Here is a 651-nt window from a genome sequence, read left to right on the forward strand (position 1 = left end):
AATTTTGACCGATTAATACAATCAGTTAAACGGTTTAAAAAGTCATTTAATTATTTATTTTTTCAGTCATTTATCTAAATATTTAAAAAGGTTTGCTGCATGGTTAAAATACGCTACACGTATAAAAAATGTGTTTTTTTAGGGGGGAAAAAACATAAGTCACGTATAAGTCGCATTGTATTATTTCATTCAGAAATAGGCCTAATGTCGACGCGAAATGTTTACAAACATTATAATAAACACTGTAAACATAGCTAGGCTATTTTAGTTCCCCTCACTCCACAACAGAACAAGTTGTAGGAATGAATAGCCTAGCTGTCCTGTGTCCCGCAGCCCTGCAAAGCGCAGAGCACGATATGAAACAATTATCTGGGGAAATGACTTAGTTACTATATTTCTATTGCTTTCCATGTTGAAGAACTTTGTGTTGTTTCTATTTTAATGTACTTTTAAATTAATCGATCATCGATTAATCGTTGACATCCCTAATTATAATAAACACTGTAAAAATAGTAGGGGTGCTCCGATTGATCAGCCACCAATCACTATCGGCCGATAATCACATTGGGATAATTGATCGGCAGTCTCTAAAAGGCCGATCTCAAAAAAACGATCTCAAGCTGATGACGCTGCCGTGAGAGGTTTGGCACG

At 35.6% G+C, this 651-nt stretch overlaps 1 protein-coding gene across 2 annotated transcripts in view; it reads right to left on the bottom strand.

Annotated features, from left to right (window-relative positions):
• The window catches only part of LOC107751892 (catenin beta-1-like), a 32,507-nt gene that overhangs the window by 19,729 nt on the left and 12,127 nt on the right, over window positions 1–651 (bottom strand). The window lies entirely within an intron of this gene.

Source organism: Sinocyclocheilus rhinocerous, unplaced genomic scaffold (genome assembly GCF_001515625.1).
Source record: "Sinocyclocheilus rhinocerous isolate Xijiao unplaced genomic scaffold, SAMN03320098_v1.1 scaffold752, whole genome shotgun sequence".
Classification (NCBI taxonomy): domain Eukaryota; kingdom Metazoa; phylum Chordata; class Actinopteri; order Cypriniformes; family Cyprinidae; genus Sinocyclocheilus; species Sinocyclocheilus rhinocerous.